We start from the raw sequence: 7,272 nt of genomic DNA, 5'->3' as shown, positions 1-7,272 counted from the left end.
ATGATGTGCCCACTTCTACAACTGCATGAAAGATTCTCTTTATCTATCAATCTATCTCTGTTTTTTTTCTAGTAAATTTATCCTTACATAGGTGTTGAATGATATCCCATTGGATTTGTCATTCAGTTTTAGAAATGGCTGGATTTAGAATCACTGAGTTTCACAAATACCATGACATGCTCCTCCATTTATTTCTGTTATATTTCATTTACCTCAATAATACTTTTAATTTTGTTTGGAGTTTTAAATATTTATATCATATAATTTTTATGCATTTCATTTTTTGAAACATGTAGTCTTGCCTTATATATTTTTTTCACAAACCATTTTGGGGGTGCTAATGCAGATATTATATCATTGCATAGTTCAATCACATCAAGACATAAAGTGCATGTGGTACCACAATCAGTTTCAAAATATTTTCTTCCTTCCTAATCTCTCAGATATAAACTCCCTTTCACTCTGTCTATCCCCACTGCCCCACACCACTGTATCCTTCAGGAACCCTATTCTACTTGCTGTCTCTATAGGTGCATAAATCCGGGTTTCATATTCTGAGAAAAACAGAATATATATATATACATATATATAATAAATTCAGTAGGGTTACCGCCAATGACAAAATACATCTGAGTAGGGTATACCCAATATGAAACAGAGAGAGAGAGAGAGAGAGAGAGAGAGAGAGAGAGAGAGAGAGAGAGAGAGAGAGAGAGAGAGAGAGAGATGAAAACAAGATCAGGCCTAACATGCATGAGCAGGGAGTTAACTGAAAAAGTTTTAACCATTCAAGTCAGGTGTATCATTTTGATTTACTATAATCATCTCTCCAGTGAAATCTGATTAGTAACCAGGTGAGTCCCAGTCCTCTATTAATGGACAGAGGGAAATCACCAGAGGTTTATTTCCTCTGTAGATGTCACAAATGTATCTTGCCTTTAAACATGTATCTTCCATTCTTCCTAAGATTTAGAATAATGTTATTATGTATTTCCTTTAGATCTGGTGATGTTAGAAAGGGACAATGGTATTTCTATTTTTTCCTTTCTTTCTTCTGTAAACACAATGATGTCCCATCAGGATAGTGAGGGCTTTATTGCTTGTTCATCAGATAGATTATGTATTTCTTTAATACTTGGAAACTTGACTTGTATTTATGCTAAAAGCAGCTCAGGTGTCATGAAAATCACAAAGGTAAACTTTAATCATATACCACGAGGTGTGACAATTTTATTTTCTCTCTCTTTCCTCAGATATATTATCAATTATTTCTTTAATATATTGAAAGCTGGTGTGAATTATTGCTAAAAGCTGTTCTTGTCTCACTTAAAATCACTAAGGTAAGCTTTAATCATATCACATGAGTTGTTATGATTTTATTTGTATATAGTCTTTTTTTTGTTTTTTTTTAGGGGATAGCGCAAACGCAGTCCCCCACTACCACAAATTATGCAGTCGAGTTTCCCACATTTGGGGAAATCGCAGGGGTCAGCACACCCGGAGTGCAATGGGTGAGCCTCGGCTTGGGAAAACCACCTTCATGATCATGGTATCTCCCCTGCCAGATTGTATATAGTCTTACACATTTTCTTGTTATTGATAACTATGTAGCTTTTATTTTAAAGTGTGATTTGCTTTTATTTAGTTTCTGGAGTCATGAATGGATGAAATCCAACTGCAGTCTCCAAAACACTCTGTTCCATCAGACGCACACTAGGAAGTGGCCTGCTAAAAGGCTAGTGGCAGCTCTCTGATTTCTATGAAGCAGCTGGAGCCCAGAGATGCAAACCCTCACTGTCCTGCTGGGCAGAGTCCTGGGTGTGGTGTCTGAGAGGAGTGCTGGGGGCTGTCTGCTCAGGAAGGATGTCTCTGTCCACTTCCATAGGTGAATCCTCATTGATGTTGAGAGACAGCGGCATGGAGTATGAACCCTGCCATCCCCTGCTTTTCCTCAAGGATCCTCCAGATGCCCACCCATTAAATCCCCCAGTATTACCCTCAATCTCTTACTCAATCTGTTCTAGAGCTTATGTCCCACGGGGTGGAAGCTCTTCTTAGTTTTTCCTGTGATCTATTATCTCAGGCACACAGAGAGAAGCATCAACCCTGAAGGTGGCAACCAAAACTTGGATAAAGAAGGAAATCTATAATTAGGAAGACATAAAATATTGGAACAGGACTTGATTTCAAAGCCTGATCCTGAAAGGAATACAAAAACACATGTAATCTGACTTTCTTAAGAAACATTCTCGGAAAATATATAAACAACATATATAACCAATAAGGAACATTGCTAAAAAGCAAACAAACAAAAACAGACAAGACGTATCACCAGAACAGTCAGACATATGGGGGGAAGCACGGGATAAGAACTTCAGCATTGCTTGTCATTAGATGTAAGGTTAAGCAATAAGATACCATCACACACTGTTTGAAATGAATGCCAAAAAACCCAAAACAAAACAGCACAATTAAACAGGCAATTGAGAAGTGAAGGCAAAAAAGACACATCATATCTAATATGTTACTCACTGCATTTATAGTTGTTGGAAGGCCACAACACAGCATTGTACTTCAGAATATAATCAAGAATATACATTAACTATATTTATTGTTTATTTTTCATCTACAATGATCACAAATATATTTTAAGATAATTCTGACGGTTTCTGAAAATTTCTGTTACCTAGTTGATTGATAATGGATTGAATTGTAACTAAAAGTTATAACTAAAACTAAAAGTTGAAGAATTTGGACATACTTTCACCCTAATCTTTAGAAAAACAATATGCTTATAACCTTTGGATTCAGTGATCACAGCATAGTACTAACTGTGTCCACTCTTTACTTATTTCATTTGAGAATACAATAGTATCTCAGAATCATAAGGGTTTTAGGTGTACATCCTCCAATGCAAATAATTTGTTTTTTTGTTGTTGCATAGGAATTTTTATTGGATTCAATAAGGGAATCATTGATGATTTACCGTTGTTTATGCCAAACCTCCATCTTACTGCCATTGAGTCGATTCTACGGCATCACAGTCCTGCAGGGTAGAGCACAACGGACCCTGTGGGCTTTACTACCTGCTGCGCCTGCAGTTAGCAACCCAACCTGAAATCCACTGTGTCACTATGGCTCCTTATTTAATCATAGTCTTTTTGATTTATTTCTTACACTTGTCCTTGGCTTTGCGTTGTCCCTATAGGTTTTATAATAATTAGAAATGGCAGATTTATTGAATTTTAAATCATTTTTTTGAATTTTAAATCATTTTGACACTTCTTAATAAAATAAAAATAATATGTTGTAAGATAGTATATTGTTAACTAAGGCAATTACATCTACTCACCAAAAAGACTTTCCGATTTCTGCCCCTCACTGCATTAGAGATGTTGGTAGGTGCTGTTGAGTCAGTGCTTACTCATAGCGACTCTGTATAAAACAGAACAATAACAATAATCCCCAGGCCCTGCACCATCCTCACACTTCTCCCATGTGTGAGACCGTTTTAGCACCACTGACTACTCACCTGATTGAGGGTGCTCCTCTTGTTGCTGGCACTCCAGTGCAACGGGAACTTCTTCCCTAGGGACTTGTCTTCCTGATGACATGCTCAAACCAGGTGAGAAGTGTCGTCATCTCCACTTCTAACCAGCATTCTGAGACACTCATTTGAAATGTCCTGCTATTGTAACACACGTGCCATTTTCGAGGGATCAAAGTTGTCTTTCCAATGAGTGTTTCCTTCAATGAATGATCTCAGAAAGAAGTCCTCCAGTCACTCCAGGCCATTCCATTTGACCTTGTCTCACAAGTCAGGGCTCTCCCGATGCCCAGAACACTTATTTCTTTATAAAAGGAGAAAACGGGCCGCATGATTACGGGCATGGCACAACGTCAGCACGAGAAGTCACAGCAGTTATTTTCTGACACAGAGCTCATCAGTCACTCACTCCTCAGAGTCAAGGAGCGATGCAGGGAGGCAGCTCAGAGGACCTGACCCTGCACTGTGAGATCAATGCACCGCCTGAGCTCAGGATATTTAAAACCACGGACTACATCCATGAGTATGGACATGGACATGCCTATTTTTCTTTCAATGTCCACAGTTTTCCAGTGACAAGTAGGATGAGAATGTTCATGGTGCTCTGTTGGTCAAGAAAGAAAAAATATGTAATAAAGAAGATAGTAAAGGGTCATGGTGATTTGTACATGCTACTTCAAACATAGAATGTTGGTTGTTCTTTTCAAGCCTGCATTGAGAAGGAAAAAATTTAGACAGGAAAAAAAAGAAAAGACCAAATTGTACCTTGGGATGCTGAGAGCTAACAGAGGAAACCTTAATCCCAACAGGACATTCTGTCATTCATCCGTGTTCTCTGTGGGTCCTGCGCGCCCCCTGGTGCCCAATGACTTCCCTGCAGGGGAGGTTTGTGTCTGGGCTCACACTGACTTCCCCTCACTGTGCTCCTTGCACAGTAATACATGGCCGTGTCCTCAGCAGTCAAGGAGCTCAGCTGCAGGAAGAACTGATTCTTCGATGTGTCTCTGGTGATGGAGAGTCGACTTTGGAAGGACGGGTTATAAGTTGTATGACCATCATACCTTATCCTGCCTATCCACTGCAGCCTCCTCCCGGAGGTCTGGTGGATCCAGTTCCAGCTGTAACTACTGCTTGTGATGGAGAAACCAGAGACAGTGCAGATGAGGGACAGTTTCTGAGAGGGCTTCATCAATCCTGGGCCTGATTCCTGAAGCTGCACCTGGGACAGGACGGCTGTAAATAAAGATAATTGGTCTCTGTCAGTCACCCACAGTCACAACCATCCCCAGATTCCACACTGATATCTGAGATCCTCACCTTGGGGAACTGCCACCAGGCACAGGAGAACACATATCAGTAGCATCTTTAGACCACAGCTGTGCTTTCCCAAGGGACCCACAGCCCTGTCAGAAGAGAACTGATAGTCTTCAATGCTCAAGACCGGGATTTTAACCTAGTGCCTGAAGAATGATTTGCATAGGAAGGAGGCCTGTGCTTATAAACAGTGTTTCTTTTGTTTCTTCTAAGGCCATTGTAGGCTAATTCTTATTTTGAACTCATCGGTGTGTTAGTCTGCAATGAGAAAGCACTTTTCCTAAGAGTTACCTGTGAATGGTCAAAGGACAGTCCAGCATTTCTGAGCTCAGTATTCTTTCCCTCCAGCCCTTCATTGCCCTGCCCTGACTGAAGGTCCCGTATATCCTGTGCATCAGAGACAGGACAGTATAGAGTTCCTTGAAACCATTAGGTTCACCCCACAGTGTCTCCATTACCTCACACTCTCCAAACACATTGCTTTTTTTATACACTGATGCCACTTAATCAACCTCCTCAAAGTCCTTGGTCATTTTCATATGTGGTAGATATATGTTTTAGAAGAATTAATATGAGGCTGGTCCCAAGGAGTTGGGGATTGATGATGCCTCAAATATCCACCTCTTCCATGATGCCATTCAGTGCCCTTTTCCACCCCATCCTCCCTTGAGTATATTTCCTCATGTTTCTGGGCTCTGTGAATTGTTGCAATGTCCAACAGAAACTCATGAATGCTTGAGGAAATGGCTCACATGGTGGTGGGTGTTCACCAGACCATATCCCTAAGGTCAGGCAGCAGTAAGCTAGGGCCAGAGGCTGTCCTTCCCTTCTGTCCCAGTATTTTATTAAGGCACAGATGCCTTGAGGCCTCTGGCAGGGTGTCTGCAGTAGGCATTGGCCTCCTACTAATGTTCATCAGCCAGGTCTTTCCCATCTTCGCCATGATTCACAAACCCCACTGCTCTTATGAGCAACACCATCACTGCATCCCAGTGCCTGATGGCTAAGGAAAACCTCAGTGTAAGTTAATTGATTCAAGTGCCATCGTGTTTCAGGTAAGAAGTTGCCAACTAGAAAAGTTGGTCCCAAGCCAAGACAAGGTTTTAACTCTGTGGCCTCTAAGAAATGCACGATTCTGAAGAGAGACCCCTTTGTTTGGCAGAGAATGTTCAGAAGAGTGCAAACCAGTCAGGTGTCATGATTTCACGTGTATAGATACAGCAGAGCAGGGAGTGGGAAAGAGTTGTTTAATAAACAGGACAGAGTAAGAATATGATCCAAAAACAGTGTTTCAGATACTGAACCAAAATACACTGGTTAGAGACACAAAGGTACTCTGGATCCAATGTGGTCCATTCAGGTCCTTAAAATCTAGGAAGGATTACAGACCATTTTAACCCTTCTTTACCCAGGGGACTCTGGCTCACGTGAAATTTGAGCATTTACAACCAAAATTTACCTCTCTATTTGTGCTTTAGGTATGACCCCTTGATAACTGCAGGGATCACAACCTTGGATTTATTACCCAAACTCGCAAATTGTCTGATTTTGGAATCATTTGCATATTATTGACCATGAAATCAGTAACACTGTCTTTATTTATTTTTTTTTACATGCATGGTTAGTGTTTTATTTTTGGAAGAATGGTTCTAAAACATCACACTAAATCAGGTTGAAAGGTAAAGTTTAAAATAGACCGTTTTATAAGGATCAGTTATAACATATGTAGTGATGGTTCACACTACAAAATCTTGATCTCAGCATATGATACACTCGTTGGCAGGAGCACCAGGGATTCCAAACCAGCCAGTCATCATTTTCCTCTCGTCTGCATAGACTTCTTCTCGTTAGCTGCCTTCTGCTTTTGTTGCATGATCTCAGAATCCCTCTGCTTCCTCTGAGAAGCAGTCAAGCTATCCTCTTTTCTTTTTCCCTTGCTAATCTCCTGGGTTTTCTTCATGTTTTTCTGGCGGGCAAGTTCTCTTTGATTTCCACTGGCCATGCCGACCACAGGGACAGAGCGACTCGGAGAAGCAACGGTTCCCTCGCACGCATGGCCGCCGTCACCACCAGCCGGTCGGGAAGGCAGCGCGCCGGCCCTCCGCAGGGCAACGCCTCTGCCAACACTGTCTTTAAACATGCATTTTTAATGTTCAATTCCCGTTAAGATTTCTTTCTCATTTATATCCACCATGACAAGCATTTACTCCAGTCTTACAGTTGACACCACTCATTAACTGAATGATTAAACTGTCTGTATATCTCTAAATTAGTATTTATTTTACCAATGTGGAAATCCAAACACAAGGTGATGGTCACTAGGGCTTTACTGAGCCAGAATTTGCTGAGGAAATAAAGGAAATGCTGCAAAACCATACTAATGAGTTCACTAGAATTCATGATTTCAAGCA

The 7,272-nt window shown here is 40.8% G+C and overlaps 1 non-coding gene and 1 pseudogene across 1 annotated transcript; both read right to left on the bottom strand.

Moving 5' to 3' along the window:
- Window positions 1-1,409: 1,409 nt before the first annotated feature.
- Window positions 1,410-1,572, bottom strand: LOC142443784 (U1 spliceosomal RNA). The gene has a single exon (XR_012783536.1). It is a non-coding gene; the product is annotated as a U1 spliceosomal RNA (small nuclear RNA).
- A 4,883-nt stretch (window positions 1,573-6,455) lies between these two features.
- LOC142443351 (small EDRK-rich factor 1 pseudogene) lies at window positions 6,456-6,913 on the bottom strand (annotated as a pseudogene).
- Window positions 6,914-7,272: the final 359 nt, after the last annotated feature.

This window comes from Tenrec ecaudatus, chromosome 3, assembly GCF_050624435.1.
Source record: "Tenrec ecaudatus isolate mTenEca1 chromosome 3, mTenEca1.hap1, whole genome shotgun sequence".
In the NCBI taxonomy this organism is placed as follows: domain Eukaryota; kingdom Metazoa; phylum Chordata; class Mammalia; order Afrosoricida; family Tenrecidae; genus Tenrec; species Tenrec ecaudatus.
Note: the sequence above shows the minus strand (reverse complement) of the source record. Positions and strands in the feature narration are given on the sequence as shown.